General features: G+C 43.2%; 1 long non-coding RNA gene across 1 annotated transcript in view; it reads left to right on the top strand.

Annotated features, from left to right (window-relative positions):
• The window catches only part of LOC138473057 (uncharacterized), a 29,890-nt gene extending 21,561 nt beyond the window's left edge, over positions 1 to 8,329 (top strand). The window contains exon 4 of the long non-coding RNA XR_011268717.1: positions 640 to 8,329. This is a non-coding gene — a long non-coding RNA (uncharacterized lncRNA). The remainder of the gene's footprint in view (positions 1 to 639) is intronic.
• Positions 8,330 to 24,949: the final 16,620 nt, after the last annotated feature.

The raw sequence follows: 24,949 nt of genomic DNA on the forward strand, positions 1-24,949 counted from the left end.
TGTTGGCATTACCGATGTGTTTCCATTATCAGCAGATGCTGTTGAGACAGAGTATGCTCTTTCATGTGTTGCTGAACTAATAGGAAACCATCTCAGAACCAGTCTTGCGTGCTTTCTAGAGGACAATTGTAACATCAGTGACTGGGTGGGTCAGCTTTTCCTAGCAGACGCAGGGGCCCACCTCCCAATACACCTCCAAGAGAAACTAATGGAGCTTCATAGTGACCACCTACTGGAGAGCCAATTCAAATAATTGTCTTTGGGTGGATGTTGACAAAAGGCAAAGTTTCCAACTTTATCTAAATATGCAGTCAATGTACTGTTGCCTTTCAGCACCTAGAAATTGTATTCTCAGCACTTGCAGCCCTAAAGACTAAATATCGGTCAAAGCTGGAAGAACCCAAGCTGGCTGCTAAAAGACAGGCCCACCCTTCACACAAGTCCAACTTGCAAGTGACGGCATTGATGGTAATCCCAAAGTTGTTGTTCTTGAACAAATTGTTACATGTCCAATGTTACTGTAGGAAATAAATATCCAACAGTACTTTTAGTCAAGTCTTCTGTAATAAAAAATTCTGAAAGCTGTGTTTACAAATATTTGCCCTCTAATCTATTTTTTTTTTCGTTTTTTTTTTTTAGGGAGGTTCGGGACAAAAAATGTTTGAAGACCAAGACCACTGCTGTAGAGTGACTATCATGTTATCAAGAACATGTATACATTTTTTTAAAGGCGAAAAACCTAATTGCTATCTTGCTGGCACCGTTCTCCTAATAGCCCTACCCTCATACGGGACACCCTCGTCATTCTCATCTCTCCTCATGATGTTTAAATGTAACTGGTTGCAACAGCGCGCTGATGCCCTTGGGCGCTTTACAAATCTAAAAAATAAAATAAATTATCCACGTGCTTGCTGTGCCCTTGTGTACGACGTTGCTATGTGTATGGTGCATACACAACTCGTACACATGACTGCACCTTCAGTGGGTACGAGCAAATCATTCTAGTGCTTTGCTGTGAAGGAAAGAGTCGCACAGGGCCATCAATACTCAAGATTTGACTCGGATGTCTACTTAAGAACATTGCAGTGTCACGTAGCCCCTGTGATAATGTGTCTATTGTATATAAAGGGCACAGTGGCGCTATGCTTATAATTTTCAATACGTTGCCCAAATAGCTGCATGCAGGTGCACAGAGGCCCGCTGGCATAGATTTCCCTTGAGTGGAGATTGTTGATGTGTGGCAAGTGGGAAGCGTGTGGGACTTTTGCAGCATCTTCACTATTGCTTAATTCTGAAGCAGGGTGCCAAGTGGCAAAGCAATTTTTATTTTTTATTTTTGGCTGGCATGAAGGCTGTGGCAGACTGTTTGAGTCGCTGTGTGGTACGGGTTGTGCTGCACACACCGCCAGGTGTAGTCTCAGGCCGGGGATGGTTGAAATGCCCTGGTGAATGCACTCTTTGATTCCTGCCTTCCTGCTTCTGGTGGAACAGGGTGCTTTGGGCTTTACTTTACAAAAGCTCCAAATTAGATTTGCTGTTGTGATTCTGCGCACATAGAATGGTTAAAGATATGGCAATTCAAGCTCTCATTTAGAAGGTAGGAAAAAGACTCCTCTAACCAACAGTGGACGGGTGCCCCCATCTATGTATTTCTCTTAACATTGCTCGCAACCTGATCATTGCGTTCACGTAAGTCATTGAACATCAGCCAAAAAAAAAAGTGGCACCCATTAATTGTCCAGCAACTGAATTTACATTAAAGGAGAGTCTCGACCCACCACCAGCACCCCGTTCCTCCCCCATTTGCATCAGTTTGAGATTTGTGTAGTGTGAAAAGTGTACAGGAAAGGTACTCTGTTTTCAAGGTCAAAGCACCCCTAAAGATGTTCTGGTAAGCTGACCCACCCCCCACCCCCATAAAAAGGAAATTGTCTGGCATGCAAAAACTGTCATTCTGTATTGTAATTTTTATTTATACTTTAATGTGATGCCAAGACTTTACACATAAAGGAAAACAAAAACACAATAATAATAATACAATATACAGAGAATTAAAATAGTTGAATTCAAAGTTTCAGATTCAAGAATCAAAACTCTTGCTGCTTAGGGTATAAAAATAGATCGGATCTAGAATAAGATTCAGAATTCAAAATTTCAAGGGTGCAGAAATTCATACATAGTTTAATCAATCAAGAAATTCCAGGCATGGAAGTGAACGTGCAGACAGGCCGAGTTGGAATTTCAAATCGCCATCCAGTTGAGAGGGAGAATCATCCTGCCAATACAATCCCACACATGCCAGCTGAATTTCCTGAACAGACCTCACCGGCAGAAATAACCCTTCCCATGAAGATTCTAGGTAAGACTCCACCAGCTGTTCAAATGATATCCACACACGATAGAGGGCCAACTGCAGACTCTTGTTGTCTGTGTTCAGACACCAAATCCAAAAAGCCCTCTCACTAAGAGAAGGCAAGTTGTGGACATAAGGTCCCACATTTCGTTCAATCATGGGAAGCATAATGGGACACTGTCAATATGCGCTTTCCAGTTTCAGTACAATCATGTTTTTTGCACAAACTGCCAAGTATTGAAACCGCTACATGATTTAATATATACAAATGTACGTTTCAGGGACTCTGGATTCATGCATGTTCTAGTTATACGTATGTCGCATTCTCTATATGGGTTGATGAGGTTCCCCAAGGGTTCTTTTTGCCCCTTCAATACGGTTTGCTTTTCAACCATTGCACCTCGGCAGTTAGTTTGTCTGTAAACTTTATAACTTATTTATTGAAAGCTTGCCAGGGCTAGTGATCACTGATCATTGTTTATGATGATCTATGGTTAATGCATTTTATGGTGATGGTATTTTTCTTTTTTGCCTCTAATGTTGGGACCAGTTCATTCTCGTTAGATGTTGTGGAGCTTGGAGCTGTTTTCTTGCTTTTCTGGATTTTTCAGCAGCCTTGTGTATCAGGGACTGGTGCGGTAGTGGGAGATTTTTTACCTGGGCGTGAAAGGAGTGCTGTTAATTGCTTTTCTATTTGAAAATGGGTGGTCACTGTATTCCCTTAAGGCAGTGGTCATCAAGCCTTTATGCTGAGCCCCCCCCCACTCCATTGAGTAACAATGGTACCGGGACCCTAAAATGCTTATATTTCCTATTAAAAACAGTCACCATAATACTTCAAGCTCCCCACTGCTGGGCATCCTTCGGGCCCCGCAGTTTGAAGACCACTACGGTAGGGCACCCTAGCTGTTTAGCATTCAGATGCCCCCTTTTTGTGGGTGGGGTGATTCTTCCTTTCCCCTTTCTAGTTCCACACACTGACTGTTATACCGATCAGTCTGATCGCTTTCAAACTGTCGCCAAGTAGGGGATACATTCTCCTACTGGATGCCCCTCGCTGGCTTTAACGCTGTTGCTGCTCCAATGCCCCCACAATGTCCCACATTAATAGGTCTGTGCCTTCCTCAGCTAGGTTCACCTGACCCTCTAAGTAAGCTATCTACGTGTATCGGGCCGTGGTGCATGTGTGAGAAACCATGCCTCTGTGAAGTTTACCCATGGCTTGGTTTACTTTTTTGCAGGATTTTTCCACTGCTCATGAGTGCTGCACTAGTTCAGCTGTAGTGCATAATTTATGGCACAGTAGCAATGCTTTGCGGGGGGCTGACTTCTGATCCTTCTGGAGGATAGTGCATGGCTCATATTAGCAAAGGCCTGTCTGCTAAGGTGTAATATTTACTTTTTGTTCCCCCCCCCCGTAAAGATCACTTTAGTCATAGGTTATATCCCTGCATACCATCCTATTTCCGGTCCCTATAATTTCCTGTGCCTGTTGCTGTCTGCAAGCTGGGACTCTCTATAGTCGATATTTACATTTAAGAAACTGAAACCGGTGTTTGTCTTTTAAAGGACACACACACAATTATTCTGCAACGTTTTAGGTACAAGAGCTCTGCAGTTAAGAACGTATTGTGTCTCCAGAACTCCCACCTCTAATTTTATTAGCGAGCAGATGCAACTAGTTGACGCCACAATGGGTGAAGTCTTGGAGGAAGTTGCCAAGCGCCAAGAGACGCTTCACTTACAAATAGGGACACATTAGACAGGAACATCCATAGCAAGCCCACTATAAATTAATGGTTTTGGGTACAGACGCATGTCACACATACTTGGATCATACATACTTGGGTCATACAAAATTTACTTTTTTAAATGTCTTCTTTTAGGCAATAACTCAACTCATGGCACTCTTTAATGTGCTCTTCTTTGATTCCGACAACTCTCTGTATATTTGAAAGGATTGGGAATTCGAGCCATTAGCATTTCCTGGTGAAGTTAATTGTAAGTGGCTGAGAGGGTCTTGATGACAGTAGAAGAGAAATATGTGAAGAAAAGGATTTTGAGGCAGTAGTGCTTTTCCAGTCAGCAGGTAAGCAATGTGTTTTTTTTATTTTTTGTTCATCTATCTGATGTTTGGGGGAGGAGGGTACATCTGATGTCCCTACGCAGAGGCATTTCCTTTTTTCACACATACGAGTGCTGGACCATGCCCACCACTCTTTTACAGCATTTCCTTCCTCTATAGTAACTCTCTAAAGTATAGATGGGTCTACATGATTTCTCTTTTTTTATTGGCAAAGCGCTATGGGGTGAACGTCCTCGGAGACCGTAGTCCAGGTCAGAGTTATGTGTGCAGATAGACTGAGTTGTGAGTAGCTGCAGGGGGAGGGAGGGAAAGCGCCAAGGAGCACAACAATAAGCAAAATGAAAACAAGTGGACGGATATGATCACGCTTAAGGGGAGTCACTTACCCCAGTGTACAGCTCAATATTGGACAAAATAATTAATAATTAAAACCTATTGTGATGCAGAGGGACAAATTGAGACTTTAAAAAGAAAAGCAGAGGAGAAAAAGCAGCTACTAGTGGAGTCTGGGAAGCGCTGGAGTGTTCCTTGAACTACAAGAAGATACAGCAGTGAAAAATAGAAAAAGCTGATGGGTGGAAACCGACAATTCCCAAACATATTAATGGTTGTTCAATTATGGTCACAAAAGCTGGAAAACATAAGTCCTTTGGCAGGGATGGCTAGTGTTCTTCATTCCTCTTACATTCCTTCCTCAGAACCCGCCTTTAATTCACCTGGACAATTGAAAGACACAGCAGTAAATTGGCAGATGTCCCTGTGTAATTTTGCAGTTCCCAAAGATGTAGCTGTGCAGAAACCACTAAATATTGGACTAGAAAGTAACAGTCTGTTGTCTGCTACAAAGGTTTTGTTGGACAGATCTAATTTGACTAGCTCAACTCTATCACCACGTCTCCTCAACAGTGGGTCCTTGTTAAAGTATGACGGTAATGACTGTTTGGACAGTGAAGTGACACCTCCATGTTCCTGCATACCTGCTCAATCGTTCGGATTACAGTCTTTAAAAACTATGGAATTGGAACATCCACACAACCGAGTTTGGTTGCTTCGTCAGCCCCTGCTACTAATCGACAACGCAATTCTAGCTCACACGCTGCTCTGTGAAACTGAAGATGCAAGTGCTCTTGTGTGTAGAACTATTATAGTTGATCTGGTGAATTTGTAGGTTGGTGCAAACTTGTAAATGGTACATTTATTTTATTTATTATATTTAGTTATACGCCCAAACCCTCGGGTATCACGGTGTAGGTTACAAGATTACTTAATGCTTCATTGGTACATATTGGCATATTTGTTAACACACAGTCAGTTTCTTTATGTTTTTGTGCTATTGTCTATGATTTCTGTTGGGGGTTAGCTAGCGTTTTCTTGGGTGTGGTGAATGGTCGAATTGTTAGCTGCTCCTAGTGATATTGGGTGAAGTGATCGGCAGTCGGTCATGCAGGTAGACCTTTAACGAATTCTGTTTAGGTCCCTGAAAGTGTGTATTTTAGTGCAGTGATTTGTTGTAGTTTATTGGGTGTGATGCCTTGTTAGCTAGAGGTGAGAAATGAAATGAGGGAGTTTACAGGTTGGTTTGTTAAATTGTTGGGTGGATTTGTAGTTTTGAGTACTAAATCAGTGAACGTATTTAACAACATTTGAGTGCTCTAGCAAATAAGGCAAAGATGGAAAGTGACAGCTGCAAATTACCTTGAGGTTTTCCAGTACACTATCCATAAGTCTAACTAGACTTACCCTATACTAATACCACCAATCTTACACACTAGGAATCCATATCCTTTTCCTAAATTGTTTGGAAGCAATATGAAATAATGCCTCCTGAAGTTGTCTGCAATAATAGTTCACAATTCCCAACCCATCCTGAAGTTGTCATGGGGGTCATCCTGGAGTAATTCCCACCCATCCTGAAGTTGTCATTCGGGTCTGTTGAGAAAGATTTCCATTTATGTGTAGTTTTTCCCTCCAATTGTGAACCCCCCCCAACTTCTTGCTTTTGTCTGACCATCCTAGCCTGATTTACCAGTGGAGCCCAACCTTCTGCTGTACTCCGCTGGGCTTTAGATCATCTCGTTAAGGGGAAACTGACCTGCCCTTCAGACTGTCAGTACTGTGAGACTTGGTTTCCCTTAGTATTTCACTTTGTTGCCATTTCTATAAGTGCACAATGTACAGTGCACTGGTGTCTCTTTTTCATTCTTGAGGCCCTAGACTCCCTCAAATGATTTTTGGTGAATGTACAGGTGTGCACATGATGGAACTGGTGGCAGCAGTTCCTTTTTAAAGCATTTTGACTCTTTTCAATGATCCAAACTGTGTTTACTGCGTTTGGCCCAGGACAGTGGCCTGTGCCTAAAATGGCTATGCCATGAAGTCCTTTGTTCTGTCCTTTGGCCATTTTGTCCCTTAGCCTTCCCCAGGTCTAGCCGACCCCGAGAAATTCCTTATTTGGTCATGCAGGTTCCAGCGCAAACCGAGGCTTTTGCAGGCTTCTGCATGCCTTGTGTGTGCGCGTCCAGGATGTGGGATGGACCTGTCTAGTTCCAATACACATCCTGGGTGCCAGGATGTCTGGTGTGCTGAGATAACTGGTCCATGTCTGGGATAGTTGAATGTCAGCAGATTTCCAATTGGTTGCCCTTCGTTTTGGCGCAAAGCAAACTTTGGATAAGAGAAAGCACTCTGCACCCATTGTAGGTCGATCTTCTGAGTTCTCGCCAAACTTAATAAAGGAGCCAAGTATCCTGAACCAAAGAAACCGATCTGTGGAACTGCTGGAGACCCGCTGGAAGGTTTGGCACTCTGACCCTGCTGTTGTCCTGTTGGAGCCTCTGTTTCTCATCGATCATCGAATGGCTGCACGGCCGCTTCGACCCTTTTGGAGTAGTGGGACCTCCTGCTTAACCTGCAAACGAGCCCCTTTGGAAGTGTTCCTGGACCTCCCAGTGAACTGACCAGCTTGTGTGGGACCTTTGCTCTGGAATCGCTGCTGCCTCTAGTCTTGACTTGAGACTTTGGGAACCGTAAGCTCTTGGTTGAAGGCACTCTCCCGCCGACTTGCGTACACGTAGCATTCCTAGGTCAGGAAATAGGAGAGTATGCTCGAGCCTATGCAGTACCTGTTTCACCATGGATGATAAGCTTTGTGAGTGCCTTGCTGCTGTGCCTTCCTGTGCCCTAAGACAAACTGCAGTGGAACTGACCCGATCCCTTCCCCAGAAGCAGACCACAGACTGAAGTCCTAGAACGCAGCCCCTGAAAGCTAGAGAGATGCACAACTGCTGGACTCGAACCTGCGAGCAAACTGGATTAGACTGGCAAAGTTTGGTCCGGACTGGAGTGAGGGTCGGTGAGTACTTGCATCACTTACCGGTGGTCCCCAGGCGCATCCATAGACTTTTACGCACGAATGGCCCCAAGGGCCACTTGCCTTAAGGTAGCCTGAGCTACCACCCTATTCCCGATTCCTTGAATGCGCTCTGCCCTCTTGTGGGAACTCTTCTAGAATAGTGGAACTCTATTCTTAATCGCCTCGCACCCTTCCTGAGAAACCACAGTCCCTTGAAGAAGACCCGTTTTGTACATTAACGCATGATTGAGCGATGCTGCGCTAAACGTACTTTTGAGCACAAGGCTCCACACTTCATAGGGATTGGACAGCCTACTAGTTAGGGTTGTGATTCCTGAAGAATTGCCTAGAAGTATATTTGCACTGTCTGACTATTTTCTGTTACAGGTTGCCGATCCATACTTGCTTAATATTGCTTTTGGACAACAGTTAATGTATATATGTGAACTGGTTGTTATAATTGTTAATTTTACTGGGGTTTCATCTTGTGTTTGATTTAAAAGGCCTTTAATAAATGTGTATGTGTTTTTGATCTATACACCTGAATGAGCGTAATTTGTGGTGTCGTTTACTGTGTGTGCTCATTGTGGCCCTTCGATCACTCTCACCCCTCCTGAGACCTAGCCTTGACTGCCGCCAATGCTACCTTGATTGGATTGACTTGTCCAGAAAGTTACCCTGTTCGAAGAAACTAGGCTGGCCTTCTGAACCTCTGCCCATCAGGTCGGAGTTTAGAAATCCATCTTGACGTGGTCATCGCGTAGTAATACCCACCCATCCTGAAGCGGTCATGGGGTCATCCTTTAGTAAGTAATCACTAAGTAATCAGACCTCATCCTGGAGTAGTTTCTGTGATAACTCTAGTCATCTCATTTAAATATTTCAGCCTACACACATAATTCAGGATGGTTTCAGATGATCTCCCTGAACTAGCCATGGATGACTCGAGAATGGAGTCATGGGATGACTCCAGAATTATTGCAGGATGATCTTCCTTTTTGACTTGGGAAGAGACAGCAGAGTGGGGCATATATTTCAAGAACCGAATTCCAAGAAGGGCGAATGATACAACAGCTGCTGTCCGCACAAATATTTGGAGACCAATTACTGGCCGATGGCCTTGTCCAACTAATTAACACAGCCATATTGAAGTCGCTTCAGCACTAACATTGATTTCCCTGTGAAAAACACTGGCCATTAATTCAACAAGATCGCCATTCTTTTTTTCCTCCAGCATTCCAGTTGGGCAAGCCCTGTACTACACTTTTAGAATGTTATACTGTACCCCCAAGTGTACGGCATAAGGATATTATAATTCCAATAATGTATTCATTAGTACATTACAGCTATTTATAGCTTTTTGTACCAACTACAATATCACATTACTAATAATACCCACAAATATAATAGTTGCATATTAAAATCAAAAGCAACATACGTATTAAAATAAGGCAAATGGAATTAATTCAGTCCTCACCCTCCTTTTAATTTAGATATTACGTAATCCCAACTACATTACTATCATAAGAAGCAGTCCATAATTTGCATAATCAGGTGACATATATGTTAATCAAAAACAGCTTTCATGTTAAGATAAAACCATAGAAAATGGATTCATTCCTTGCCCACAATTCAGTTAGATGATAAATTCCCCCACCACATTACCATCCTAATAACCAGTCCATAATTTAGCATAATCAGGTGAAATAGAATCCCTACCACAGGCTAACAACATAGTTCTCTGTGGCAATAATAGAGCCTCACATTCCAACATTAAATGTTTCAGTTTCTAAATGATCGCCCCCACATAATCTACATAAACAAAGATTCTTAGGGATCCCTACGCAGCCTCACACCACTTCGAATGAGGCAACAGAGTTAAACTTAGTACGCAAAGATTTGGTTATAATTCAGTTACTGGGCAAGGACAGTAAATAAATACTGGATCGACATCGGCTATTAAAGTGCGATACATAATCGTGAGCTAAATGTATCAATGATTGTTCAATGTACAATTTATAGATCATTTTCTTCTGTACAGGAGTGTGTTTAGCTGACATATATGTAGCCGGAATAATGCTGATCCGTTCAAATAAAATACCCAATTCATTGTGTAGCTTACTGATGTACAAGTGCTTAGATCCCATAATAACAGATTGGATTAGTATCCCATTTAAATATAAAAAGGTACCTGGGGAAGCTGAATCACTTTTGTAAAAATTCTGTTTACTAATCGACAGTAAGCTAAGTATGGAAGGCAGCTAAGGCAGCTGCAACTCAAGCATGATATGTTCAATAGAAATTGTGAGTGGTAGCTTGAGTAGAGTTCTTAAGTAATAACTTTCCATTTGAACCAATCTGGATGGATTCTTTTGGGCCCATACCGCAGCACCATATAATATGACGGGGCAAATTATTTTTCTTATATAGCAGCAGTACATAGTTCAGCCAACGTTCGCTTTTGCAAATATTTTTTTAATAAATGAATGTCCCAATTCAGCTGACAATCCAAAGTATTTATGAGAAGAAGCCTGCTCCACCACTTAGTCGCCAAGCCTTAAAAAACATCTTTTATTAACTCTGTTTGCCTGGAAAAAAATACCATAGTTTTAGTTTTGGAAGTGCTAATAATTAGACCATATAACTTTGCCTATTAGCAGAGCTTATCAAATGTACATTGAAGCCTGCTAGGTGTGCCGTCCAGTATGTCAAGGTCGTCTGCGTGTATGACAAGGTCGTCTGCGTAGCCTAACCAGGTTATTTTATGGGGGCCTTCTCTCAAGGGATTGGCACCAAACTGTTCATTGCCTCAGGCAGACCCCCTCGCCCACGGATTCAAATTAAAAAGAAGTGCTAAAATACAGCGTTGTTTAAGGTCTTGCCGAGTGTCAAATAATTTGGCAGAAACACCTTCTGAAGGAGGTTCTAATCTCGATTTTAGTGTTTGAGTAGAGAGAGATTATAATTTTGAGTAGCCCCAATGGGATACCTCAACTAAACTGCTTTTGCCACAATCCCTCGCTGCAAATGTCAAATGCTGCACTGAAGTCAACAAATGAGGCATAGGCAGTGCTCCAGATAAGATTTTATAGTGGGAATATTTTGCTCCCTGTGGCAGTAAAATGATTTTTTTCGGGAGTAAAAAGTAAGTCCCATTCCCAATGGGAGTATTTTATAAGCGAATACAAATATTTGAACTGTAAATCAGAAAGGTTTTTGCACTAAATATTTCTTTGCAGCTAGTTATTCATGCTCATTAAAAGATACATATTTATCTCTTCAGATCAGCCAGTAATAATAGTTTCTTTCTCTTGCATTATGCGTTCTACTGGTCCAAACATATCCAGGGGGCTGTGCGGGTGACGACAGGTGCACAGGTTTCTCCCATGTGTCTGTTTCCTGTTTTTTGTTGGGAGTATTTTTGCTTCCTATTTTTATTTTTTGGGAGAATGTACCTATTTTTAGGAAGCAAAAGTGACTGATACACCCTTACCTGCAGGGCTGGGCATAAGTACTGTTTCCTTGTGGACTCAGCATATTCTGAGTCCTACCAGTGTTAGCATATTGGTCAGTGTTCCCACCCTCCTTTTGAAATACCGTTTGGTACCTTGGGGGTAAGATGGGCTCCCGTAGCCAAATTGCTTTGCTCAAGAAACAATACTAGCGAAAATATTTGCAGGGACATCGAGCACGGCCAAGATTCTGTAATTACTTGGTTTTTGTCTAGACCCCTTTTTTTATATGATACTTTGTTTCTAGGTTTCCTGCCTCCTATTAGTATGGCTAATGGAGTTAAACAAGCGATGCAGCAACTCACCCCTCCAGTCTGGCTCATGTAGGGCTGGGTAATCTATCGAGTTTTGGGGACAGATTGATATATTTCAAAATCGATATTGGATGAGATGATATCATTAACATTGATATATATGCACACACATTACATATACTACCATTTTTTTTTTGTGTAAAATTTCCATTTGATATTTGCACAGCTGTGTGTCGTCTCAAACAGGAAGAGGAACCCTGTATTTGCACTTTATTTTATCAATGTCTTATAAAGGTGTTTGTGACATCTCACATGTAGTTGGTGGCTTACAACTGAGCATTTAACCCACATAAACAATATAGAGATATATATCTTATGTCTCAATATTTTTGAACTGAATGACAATATGACTTTTGGTCCATATCACCCAGCCCTAGGCTCATGCTTGATGAGAACATTGCAAATGCTGTCTGGGCCAGGATCGGAAGAGTGTTTTTTAAAAAATATTTTTTTAGCGAGGGTATGATCTTGGTCAATTTGGGGGAGGGGGTACCACAGATAGATCAAAATTAAAGCGGTTGGATGTAGGTATAGCAAATGAATACGTTCCATTGCTCGTTAGTGACACTAGCCCTCACTAATGGCGGATTACCCAATAATCGTGTCAGTCACCAAAACAGATTACCATTGCCATCTAAACCAACAGAAGTTAGTTTGCCATCTCTGAATTTTCTTAATATTGATATTGCTTCAATCATACCGTATAAGCTTTTTTTCCTTGTCTTAGTAAAGAAATTATACTTCCCTCATGATATAGAGATATATATTATATATGGGTGTGTCTGTTTGAAATGTCATTTGTGAGGTAGTGCGTCTTGCAGCCTTTTTGGGGGTTCCTACGGGATGATGCTCCAAGGTGTCCCGTGTGGTAGGAATTGTATGGATTGGCAGGGTTTGGAACCCTGTCTGCATTGGTCCCTGGACTTCAATTATTCATACCAGTTGAGGTAAGGCGTTTTGCACGTACAGCAAAGAAAAAATAACTTATGCTACCTGATAAATATTGTTTTTATTTGCAACCGGTTGCTAGCATTTTAACAGAGCACCAAGTTGATGCTCACAAGCAAAAGCTGACACGTGTTTCGACCATCAGGCCTTTATCAAGGCGTGGAGCTAGTTGGGTGAGTCTTGTTGCTTGGATATGGGTGCTTGATAGCAGGTGAGGAGCTGGTGGGCCCCCGAGGCCTCAGGATACACACTGAGCAGTCTTGGTGATCTTTAGAAAGATCAGGTAGCTCGGGTTATGTTTTCTTTGCTGTATATGCAAAATGCCTTACCTCAACTGGTATGAACAATTGAAGTCCAGCGCCAATGCAGGTGGGGTTCCAAACCCCGTCAATCCATATGTGGATATATATGTGTGTGTGTGTGTGTCTGTTTGGAATGCTTCTCAACATGCTAAAAACCTGAAATTTGTCTACAATACTTGGCTCTGCCACATGGCTCTTTGGCGCCATAGTTCTGCCGTAGTTCTATGTAATCTTCAGCAGTTAATTTTTCCTAAACTTTCCAAACAATCGGCAGTCTAGCTAACATTAGTGGCACTCACTTCTGAAGTCATGCGGGTGACACAAAAGGGTGCTTTTGTAGTACTGTGGGTGACCGGGAAACGGTGCATGTCTCTTCAATAGTGTCTGCAATTACGTGGTTTGTCACATCATGGCAAATCTCTCATGAGAATTACAGGAACTTCATTTCCCACAGGAGTTGATGAATGTATGCCATCTCAACACAACAAAGCTTACACGCTTCAGCCCTACATGTATGGCACTTATGTTGAGGTCGCGACACCAATAATGTTGCTGTGCATTATCGATGCTCCAACTGAAAGTAGCTGGAATCAATTGCGTTGTTATTCGGATAACGCAAACAACCATGCAACTTCATCTATATTCGTTTATTGAATGAACTTGGGAATTACTGTGTGAAGCACGGGTACACCTGCTAGTTAGCAGATAATATTAAACAGATATCCCTTCTTGGTAGTGCATATATTTACATCATATTTGTGTCTATGGTTTACTTTTAGTGCTGCAGCCCGGGATTATGACAGTGTTCAAGAGACTCTGCATCTTTGTGGAAACGTTTTGCCAATATGCCTATTTTCCAAATTAAAATAGTGACACTGGGGACATGGGTCAAGCAAAAAGCATCATTATTCTCACCGTCAGAAGCACCAAGTGGCCCATTTATGGTCTCTAGATCCAAAACAATTAAATACTGCAAAGCCCTGGTAATATTTGTTGGATTCCAAATAAGTCGATTTGTGCTGCAGTTTACATCAATAGTTCCACGCTTGTCATTAACAGGGCCTGCCACTTCAAGGTCAATAGACAACAACACTTATTTCAAACATAGATGCAGAGCAAAAAGCATAGTCAATACTAGTTGCCAATCTTTCGGTAACTTTGGTCTAATTACCCTGGTAGTCATGCGAACATCTGCCATTCAACATACAAATGTTCTGAGATACCAGAGTTTTGGTCCATACCAAACCAGGCTGACAGCATTTTGCTTGCCTCATTTAACTTCAGGTATTTATTGGGGGCTATATTCAGTAGATGGAATTTACGCATAAAAGTCCCCCAATATAATTATGTTTGCTGCCGCCATGAATGTGTCGAGGTGGATCTTACAAATTACTTTACTAAGTAATTTCCAATGGTGCACATCAGTCAACCGGCAATCAAGAGTCCAAAACATAATAAAAAATTACATGAAGATTCATTAAATTGAGGGAGGAGGGACAGCTAATAAGTAGACTTTCTTTGGGACGACAAAGGCTAGAGACTGAATAGTCATCATACCATCAAAGGGGGAAAGATAGCCCAGTGGCAACGCGTTCGTCTTGGAAGCAAGACAAGACCGTGCCACAGAGGTTAGAAACCAGAATGCTGGTATTAAGCACATTATAAATGAATAAATAAATGCTACCTTCTCCGTGAAGCACGATATTAAAAGCTACCTTAGAGTTCTCATCACCTGCCTGAGCCATGGGCCTCATTAGTACTATGCCGGTCTGGTAACAATGGTGCTGGTACGCCTACTGGCACCGTTGTTACGGGACCAGCACAGTACGACTCTGTGGGCAGGTGCCGTCCCTCCTGCCAGGGTCAGACATGGCGGCCAGAACGACACCCACATGCTGAGTTTCACGGAAGCACTGGCACCGTTATTAACAGTGCCCGTGCTTCCGTGGTCCCCATTCCCATTGAGTCCTATATGGCTCAATGGGAAAGGGGATATACAGAATTACCAGCGCCTGACTTCCCATCCGCCAGGTTTGTAATACCCTGGTGTTACCGGGAAGTGAGGCGCCAGTAATTTTATCCAGGTCTTCCAGAAAGCTGCCAGGATCTCCAGCAGGCTTACTGCCAGACCCGTAATGACGCCCTATTCTAGAACAGAACTCTGAGAAGGAGTTTAACATCTTTATAATGTGTATATATCGAGAGCATGTTATTTCTAAAACGAAACAAAGCAATGCAGAAAAATAATCCTATCCGAAATAACAATGTATTCGGAATTAATTTCATGAATGTTTCAGATTAACCATCATTTTGAATAGTTCCCTAATTGACTGACTAGTTTGGTGCAGAGATGAGCCATGGTGGGGTGGGATATATCTCAAAGCAGGTTTGCAATTCAGGGTAGGGATGGGCCTCCTAATGGCAGAGATGGGCCTTCATATGGGGGTGGTCCCCCTAGCAGGATTTGTACTGTTGGAAGCACAATTCCCGTTTTTGTGTCGGCGCTTAGGCAACATAATCGGACTAATGGACTGGTAGTGGTATCTCCAGATCAAGGTCCAAATATGGCTGGTTTTATCCACGGTGCAATCACAGAATGTGCACCAGCATTAGAACTGGAACCAACAGCAGGGCAACTGTGGTCCCTGGCTCACCGTTACGTTTGTGAAAATCCTTTTATTGTGCCAGGGTTGAGAGCAGCTTAACTCTGTTCATTGTGCTGGCGTCAACCTGAGTAATTCAGGCTTGCCATTAATGTAGTCCCAGGCACAAATGTTTAACAATCCCAGTATACTTCAAGTTTAAGCAGGTGATATTGTGACAAGTCATGTTATGCTACCTCAAAATATGTCATATTGGTAATTGCTTGTCTTCGTCCCAGTACTTACTTTTGAGGTTACGTCCATCCTGGCAAACGTGTACCAAATCTTTCATTGAGTGCGCATCCCACACCTTACTCTCATGGAGGCACATATACTTCCAGTATCCTATAATGCAGCAGTTCACGATTTGCACATTAGATTATGGGGCCCTGCCACCTATTAAAGGGGCGTTGTGGATCGCAAGCGATGTGACAAGGAAGAGTAGGACTACAGGTAATTTAAGATTAGCGGCAAGTAATCCGGGCATCACCTCCATTTCCCTCTTCCTCATCCCTGTGCTTACTTTTGAGAAATGCCAAGCCTTTACAAGGAAGGGGCCTATCCTCCAGAATGCACAGATCACTACGACGCCTGACGTCATCCCTTCACCTTTTATTTTTGCTGCAAAACACAGCCAACACTGCACATCCTTTCCCATTAAGTGCCGGCTAGTACAGAAAATATACTAGTAAAGACCATCCATATTCAATCAAGGTGATGGGCTACACCTAAGTGGCCGCCATGCAGATTTCCAAGATTGAAGCTCCCTATCCGTCCGCCCAGGACATAGCCATGACACTAGTGGATAGACTTTATATACGAACTGGTAGGGGGACACTGAAGATCTCATATACCAGTGAAATCGCTGAGCGTATTCATCTACTCAGGGAGACTACATTCTGCCCCTGCTGTGCTGGAGGCCATAAACAGGTTGTCTGGCTCTGAATGATTTTAGTCAGGTAGGCCAGGACCGTTCAAGCAAATAGTGTCATAGTTCTTCCAGAGTGGAAGGAGTTGGAAAGAATGCTGGCAGCAGAATGTCCTGAAGAGGTGGAATATGGACACATCTTTAGGAAGGAAGGTTTGCATTTGTGAATAATGGTTATGTAATAGGCGTTACATATCCTCATCCATATGAATAATTACACTCCTACAGTTCTACATCAACCTGTATATGTTTTAAACTCTGCACTCTCATTAGGATAGGTGTGGCTTATGGTTTGTGTATGTAACCACTGTCGGCCTATTCAAATCAACAACTACTAATCAAGGGTCCAAGTCACATGATCAACCATTGCATACGTGCTGGAACTGCGATGTGCCGTCTTAAAATGCAGTATGACCATACCTATGACCATACTAAAAATTATTCTACTCCAATGAACAAATTGCACCCCATTGTCAGTCCTATCATGTATTTGGTGCCCCTTCCCTGGCAAAAAGCACCTATGACTGTTTCTTCTTCCACATTGCCATCCTATACCCCGATCCAGAACTACATTCCTTTCCATAGGAACATTTTCAACTTTAAAATTAAAGCCCATTAAATCCAGCATCCACCTAGCAATACGAGCCGGCACTGTGGCAACCGGTTAAATGGCTGTGGCTGGTAAAAGAGGTTCATGATCGTTCTTCACTATGAAATGTAATCCTCACAAAAATGCAGAATCATTGCTCACTGGCATCGACCATTGTCCAAGCATTGAAATTGAACATACCTGTTGTGTTCTTGGTTCCGATTCTAGTATTGTTGTCTTCTGACTATGAGAGTCAGTTGGTAGCTTGGTATTGGCAGCGCTCTGCTGCATACCGCAGGCATACAAATACACTCCTTCATAGGACTCAGTGCCTGCAATCCTTTTACTTGCAACAAGTGGGTGGTCCATTCAGGCGGATGGACTAGGCCTGCAGAGGCCCCCTGTGCATGCAGCGGAGGGGTGCTTCTGGGGCTATTCACCCGCTGTGGATTCGAGGGGTTAACTGGCCAGACCTTTGTCCAGGGGCAGTACCCCGGTCATTTGGGCACTGCCAGCATATTATGCGCGCTGTCGCACAATGGCACAGAGAAACAGACCCTGCACTGTGGGTATGTGTTTGTTGCTTCCTGGGTGGTTCCCATAGCAACGGGTCATGCAGCAGCTATCCGGAGCTGTCATCGCAGTCCGTGGAGCAAGTGTTGGAAAAGCCAAGGAAGCACTGATGGTCTCTTGTCCTGTACAGGTATCTTTGAAGAGTTTTGCCCCGAATTGGTATCCTTGAAGAGGCTGGTGTCCTTTGTAATCACACGAGTGTCCTGCTCCGCACTGACTAAGCCATCCCCTTGCAGTGTTTGGCATCCGGCAGCTGTTTCTTACTGTGGATTGATATTGTGCTGTGCTTCCTTGAAGAGTGGTCATGGCGGCTGCAGGTATACCGATGCCACCCCTTTATTTTGGCAGAACCTGGCACTCCTCCTAACCGGTGTGAAAGGTGAAGAAGGATGTTTGATACCTAACTAATCAGAATGGAGTTGTACAAATTGCTCCAGCCAGGAAGCACTTCACAACCTGGGAGCAGAAGGATGCAGCGTCTATGATGGTCTACGAACACTATTGCAAGGAGGATCAGGAGATTTGGATGCCTTTGATGTGGCCCTTGGAAAGCTTCAGGAGCACTTTGAGCCCAAAAAGAATGTGACAGTTTTTCAAAGGAGTCAAGTTCCTTTGGAACCCATGGAGAACTATGTGGTGGCTTTGAGGGCACTGAGTCATTCATGTGAGTTGGGGCCTCCGACAAGCTTTTTGATCAGAGATCAACTTGTGCTATGCACCAACAATGTGAAAGTGCAAGAGAAACTCCTTGCTAAAGATCTCACCTTAGAACAGGCTGTTGAGCTAATAGGAAGTAAGGAGCAGATGGCCCATTACATGAAGAATATGAGGACAGAGAAAGAGGGTCATGAGGTGTGTGTGATCCGGTACAAGAAGGGAAATTAAAACAGCAAGGAAGTCTGTTTCAGGTGTGGCAACATGACATTCATCGTCCAGTTTGTTTTGCCTGGCTAAGAATGCTAACTGCATCGAGTGTAAACAAAGAGGGCATTTTGCCCATGTCTGCAAGGAGGGGGGCAATGAATGTTTCAGAGCAGGTGGTATGCAAGTCCAGAACAGGAAGTGGCCCATGTTTCCCAGTCATCAACAGCTGAAAGGAGTGTTAGACACGCTTTTAACATCTCTGCCATCAATGGAGGGAGAAAAAAAGGTCAGTTGGATGACTTCACCATAAATGGGAAGATCCTACCCATGAAAGTGGATAGCGCATATCTGTGGACGATTGTGTCTGGAGAAACGTTCAGAGGGGTTCTCGGAGGTCTGATCCAAGACCTTGTGGAACACGATATCCAACCCTACGGATACAGAAAAGTGGAAATAGAGTGGTTAGGCAAATTTCAAGCATGCATTGAATACAAGGGCAGAAGATGTGTTGCTGATGTCTATGTGGAGGAAAAGGGATTGTCTGTGCTCGGTTGGGATGAACAAGCAAGCCTGGGCATCCAAATTCATGCCAACCTTAAGGAAATTCTGCAGCCCAGTTGTCTTCCATTGCAGCTATCACCTTACGTGTTCACGGCAGAACTGGGGAGGCTGAAGGACCTCGAACATTTCTTTAAGGTCAAGGGTAATGCCAACCCTGTGGTGCACAAGCTGTGATCGGTGCCTCACCATCTAAGAGAACAGCTCAGAAGTGAACTGGATGCGTTATTGCAGAAAGGAACCATTGCGAGAGTAGAAGGCACAGATTAGTTGTCCCGTGTGGTGTTAAAGGTACCAAAGTAATGGCAATTTGAGGCTATGTGTGGACCTTAGAGTTCTCAACAAACAAATATTTGTGGATCATCATCCCCTGCCTATCATCTCTGAAGTCTTGGCTATGCTGGGGGCAGCCAATCTTTTTACTGTCATTGATCTCTCAGCAGCCTATCACCAGTTACCGTTTGCACCGGAATGCCAAGTGGCCACTAACTTTTGTTACTACAGAAGTTACTGCTCTGACTTCAGCTGCGCTGTATTCCAACAGGTCATGGAAAAGGTCCTGCAGAATGTGAAAAACATTTTGATATTCCAAGATGATGATTTGATTCATGCAAGTTTGGGTGAGGAGCATGATAGAGTCCTTAAGGCGTTTTTGTAGGTTGAGAGAGGCTGGACTCACAGTTCAGCACAGTAAGTGTAGAATTGGTGTGGAGAGTGTTAATTATCTATGACATCGAGTTTCGGCTGAAGGGGTTTGTCCAAAGCACAGTTTAGTGGAGACCATCAGTTTAGCTTTGGAGACCAAGTACAAAGATCAGTTAAGGTCATTCCTAGGCTTGGCTGTGCATTACCACAAGTTTGTGTGTAATTTTGACTCCCCTCAGGTCGCTGTTTAAAAAAAAAAAAGGAGTGATATATGAATGGTCTGAGAATTGTAAGAATGCATTTGGGACCATCAAGGATGGTATAGCCAATGCTCCTTCCCTGGGGAGGTTTGTGTTGAGAGCAAAACGATTTTGGATGGTGGATGCATTTTGTGATTAGGGGCATCCCCGACATAAGGTGACGGGGGTAGGGATGAATGGGTTATGGCTGTCATGCATGGCAACTTGTCTACACCTGGTCCTGTTTCGCCCTATCCTCGTAGGACATGTTATGCCTACAGGACCTCAAAACCTTTATTTTCCAAATGGAGGTTATTCGATACATTGCCAGGAAAACAGTGTTTGCATTACTCACGCCATTAGAAGTCACGTGATTCCACAGCTACGTTTATTAGCAGCATTGGGAAGCTGCTCGCTGCTTCTGATCGAGTTACATGGAGTCCTTTGGCTGAAGCACGAACCTGCGTCCTTGCAATTACTTCAGCTTTCTTATTGGGATCTATCGTTCAATTTCCTCCGTGAGCTCCGTCTGATTTGGAGTTTGAACTGTTCTTCCTCCCGCCTTTCCAGATCACAAGCAGACAGCGGGAGCAATCTGTGCTTGTATACTCGGCGGCCTTCCTAGTTGTTTGTACTGCCGCATGCGTGAAGCGGTGTCCTTTGAACTTGTTCTGCCGCATGTGATTATACAACGTGTGGTTTTCTTGAATTCGTTCTGCCGCGTTTGGTTAACTAACATGCAGCTTCCTGGAACGTGTTCTGCCGCGTGTGTTTTTGTCTAAACGTGCGGCTCCCTTTGAACTCGTTATGCCACGTTTTGTTTTGGTCTCTTGGGTGTGATTCTCCATCGAACATTGTGTTTCAGTGATTGTCAGTAACAGCAATTATTAGGAATTCTGCATACCGCTGCAACTGTTGCCAATCAAGTACATTGAAGAAGTCATTCTTTGTTTATTTCTTATTTACAAGACCATATCTACTGATCTGCAAGGGCAAGGAACATTTATTCCGACAAGCACTTACTTTTGTTTACAAGGAAGGATATTAGTGCACAAGACTTTGGACGCTACCCTGTGATGCAATAACCCAGTATCTAGCGTGATCGTCGTGCCGTTTGGGATTAGCTTCCCTCACTAACCTTTCCTCCTTTTTGTTGTTTCATTTCTGGATTGCATTACATTATTTTTCTCATAGGTTGACGTTTCATTGTTGTTCCACGCCCTTTCCAGTGATTCCTCTCTCTGACTGTGAGGTTCAGTCATAGAGTGACATCATTTGGAAGGTCTCGTCTTGACTTCACTACCCGCAAGCCATTTCCTGTCGTCAAGGGATCAGAAGTTAGCCTACTACTTGTATCCTTGTATGGTTCTACCTGTATCCTTTGCTGGTCAGTGATAGATACTTTGATTGATTTATGACGGTGGCTTTCACGTCCAGGCTTCTTAACAGGGCTGAAGTGAATTATTCAGTGGTGGAGACAGAAGGTTTTGCTGTGTTCTGGGCGGTTCTCCATTGTAAGATTTTCTTGTGTGGGTCAATGTTTTGTAATCGGGACGGACCATAATCCCTGGTACAAATGTTGACCGGCGTGGGGTGGAGCAATGGCTCTCCAAGAATCTCCAAATGACTGTTACGGTTGCAAGGCTATGATTTCCATGTATGTTATTTTCTGTGGGAAAACGAATTCTGAATTCTGTGGCAGATTGTCTGTCATGTCTGCCAGCTGGGAAGAAGAGTTGTATGGAGAGGAGCTGGTGGTGGCCAGCCTTGAGCATGAGGCATTAAGTGAGATTGAGTGGGAACTTGCAGGTAGTGAAGATGAAGTGTTGAAGGCCATTGTTGGTTGGACAGTTTTGGGCTGGCCTAGCAGAGAGGTTTGAGTCGTATTTTGAGGTGAAGGATGAGCTGTCTTTGTCTTGTACGAAGCTCGGAAGAGGAGTGAAATTTGTCCCTCCTGTAAGTGTCCAAGAAAGGTTAGTAGATATGGCACATCAGGGACATTTGGGGGCAAATGGTACCAGGAGGAGGTTATGCCAGAGTTACTGGTAGCCAATGATGGATGCATATGTTGAGAGGAAAGTAAAAGATTTCATTTGATTTAACATTTATTAAGTGCATTCCCAATAAATAGGGTCCAAGCTGAAACTGCATCTAGGTGCAGATGTTATAGGTGCATCAATGTGCTAACCTAAAAACAAGGAGATGACTACGATGATTACACAAAGAGACACGTTTTTAATTTCTTCCTAATTACAGATAAGGACTCAATCTGTCACAGGTCCTTTGGTAAAGCGTTCCAGGAACGGGGGCCAAAGGATGAAAAACACTGGTCGCCCCAAGTTACCGTTTTTGTAAAAGGGACAACCAACATATTGTGTCCGACTGATCTAAGCCATCGAGTGGGCTGATGACATTGGATTTTAGACACTAGTTATGTCTGGGCCAAACCATGAATGCATCTAAAGACCAAGCACAGAACCTTAAACAGAATTCGCTGGTGGACCGGCAGCCAATTTAGACCTTTCCGATACTGAGAGACAAATAATCTTCTTGGCAAGGTAAAGATAAGTCTAACTGCAGTTTTCTGTGCTACCTGCAGTCTTTGTATTTGGAATTTTTGAACTCCCATAAAAAGTGCATTAAAGTAGTCCAGTTTAGAATTTGGCAATATACCAACCACGGTTCAGCGATCCTTTTCTGCAATGAGAGGTAGTAATGGCTTCGTCAATTTCAGCTGGTAGTATATAGATTTGACTGTCTGATTAACATACAAATTGCAGTCCAAACTGGACTGCCAGATACAGCGAAGATTCTTTGCTTTATTAGAGAATGTTGTGGGTGCACCAAATGGATGTGGGCAAGGAGTGGTTTGGAGCATGTTTGCCACTTTTCGTATTGGACCAAAAACAATAACTTCTGTTTTCGATGGGTTCAAATGGAGTTTGTTATCCAGCAACCAGGTTTTAATTTTTTCTGCTTACAGTAGAACTGTATCCATAGGCTCATGAGGTTGTTTAAGCCTGATATAAATGTGGGTGTTGTTGGCATAGGAGTGATGCCGCAACCCAAACTCCAAAAAAGATATTTAACAGTGGTCGGATGTAAATATTGAACAACAGCGGGGACAAGGCAGATCCCTGGGGCACCCTGTAATTCACTGGTAGGGAGTTGGAAAACATGGACCAATTTTAACCTGCTGTGTGCGGTCGGTGAGGAATGAAATGAACCATTTCAAACCCTCATCAGAAACCTTTGCTACTGATGATAGCCTGGAAAAAAGAATCTTAAAATCGACTTTGTCGAATGCTGCCGACATGTCAAGCATGACTAGCATGCTAATGACACCATTGTCAGCAGTTCGTCCCAGACTGCCACAAGAGTTGTCTCGGTTCTGTGACCTGGTCTAAATCTTGATTGGTAAACCTCATTGGGTGGTTACAATTTTTTGCAGGGTTTTTGCTGGCCATTTTTGCAGAGAGAGAGAGATTTTGCTAAGAGAATCTCTTGTTTATATTCTTCCAGAGCTAATTTCGCTATCTGACGATCTAAACTGTGTCTAGTCTTGAGCCATATTTTTTCTTCTTTCCGATATGTACTTTCGTTTTTGTAGCTTTTCGCTGTAGCTTTTATTGTTTTTCTTTACAGGTTTCACTTGTTAAGGGAGCAATTTTATCACAGTTATTTTGAAGATGTGTCATAATGTATGAGTACATCGCTGAACATTTAGTAGTGGATTGAGGCGCAAATATGTCAGTCAAAGGTTCTTTGCTTGAAATAAGATCCAGGTCTTATCCAGGTCAAGAGACTGCTGAGTGTATGGCGAGTGACAAGAGTAAAATGGTACGGGAGACTCCACTCAGTCCCGTAACCATTCCGATTCAACCTTGGCAAATGTTGGCAGTAGATGTGACAGGTCCAGTTCAAGGTTGTGATGGTGGACTATAATCTGAAGTGGATTGAGTGGAAGGCTGTGATGGAAGCCACAATGGCTGAATTGGTTAAGTTGCTTGAGGGGGTGTTTATCCATGAAGGTTTTCCCTCAGAGTTAGTCACTGACAATGGGGTTCAGTTCTGCTTGGAGATCATGAAGAGGTTTTTGGGGTAGTATTCCATTGCGCATGTGCGTATGGCACTTTATCACCCAGGGCAATGAGTTGGTTGAACGAGTTAACAGATTCGTAAAAGGGGGCATTCAGTTGGCTTTGAGGTCAGGTTTGCCTTGACAAGTAGTTTTGAGACAAATGGTGTGGGGGTATTGTACCACGCCGCATTCGGTCACAAAGGTGTCTGTTTTTTTAAGGGGAACAAGCCTGGCACTAAGTTGTCTCCCGGGTTGTATGTGAATAGCAGTTCCTGTTTTAGTGGATCATGAGGAGATATATAGTAGAGGAAGGACATGAGCACTATAGGAGAGTGTTTGATGATTGCCATAAGGTCCAGCCCCGCGACTGGGTTGTTGGTGATCGGGTGTTAAGAATCCCAGGTTGGCTCTCAAGTGTTTGGAGAGTAAGTTCTTGGGTCCTAAAAGGATTGCTGCAGTAAGGCAAGGTGTTTTTGTGGTTGAAGCCGGTGAGATCTGCTCAATGGGTAGAATGACACCTTATATAGAGAGGGCTCTGGTGTGAGTGATGGTGGCATAGGTGGATAGGAGGAACGTGGTCTAAGGTCCAGAGTGTTTTTGTGCATTAGTTATTTCTAGCAAGGTTTTATTGTTATTTTCCATTTATTCTTGTGCATGTTTTTCTATTTTCTTGCACCTTACTTCATTTCTTTTTATGAATGTTTCTTCTCATTTGGTGGCTTGTTTCGTTGTTCGTAAGGGGAACGATATGTTGTGTTCTTGGTTCTGATTCTAGTGCTGTTGTCACTCGATGTCCTTTGAGAGTCAGTTTGTAGCTTGGTACTGGCAGAACTACGCAAGCATACAAATAAACTCCTTATCTGGACCCGGTGTCTCCAATCCTTCCAATACCCTCACCAGATATCTTACTGGTTGCATTCTCAAGATCATCAAATTCATGTCGAGCACAAAAACAGACAAATG

Source organism: Ambystoma mexicanum, chromosome 8, assembly GCF_040938575.1.
Source record: "Ambystoma mexicanum isolate Mex_15411 chromosome 8, UKY_AmexF1_1, whole genome shotgun sequence".
Lineage (NCBI taxonomy): Eukaryota > Metazoa > Chordata > Amphibia > Caudata > Ambystomatidae > Ambystoma > Ambystoma mexicanum.